The following is a 279-nucleotide window of genomic DNA, read 5'->3' as shown; positions in this document are numbered from 1 at the left end:
GCCTACAAGAACACAAAGCAAATAAAGAGTCCTAACCTTTCACTCAGTCTGCTTTGGTTACAGATTTCCCTTGTCTCTTTCCGTGTTCAACCTCCTCGGTGACAGGCAGCCTCCCTCTGAAGCACAAGTTAAACTCTCTTCAGGATATTTCAGTTTCCTCTCACATCTTGTTTCTAGGGTATGACTGGGATGACCCTGCTTGCAAACACTTTCTCTATCGAAACAGGACTTTGCTGGTGGCTTCTACATAATTTTCCTGAGGAACTGAAAGACTAAGAA

This window comes from Falco punctatus (assembly GCF_963210335.1).
Source record: "Falco punctatus genome assembly, chromosome: 10".
NCBI classification, from domain to species: domain Eukaryota; kingdom Metazoa; phylum Chordata; class Aves; order Falconiformes; family Falconidae; genus Falco; species Falco punctatus.
The sequence above is the reverse complement of the archived record's forward strand: the minus strand, read 5'-3'. Positions refer to the sequence as shown.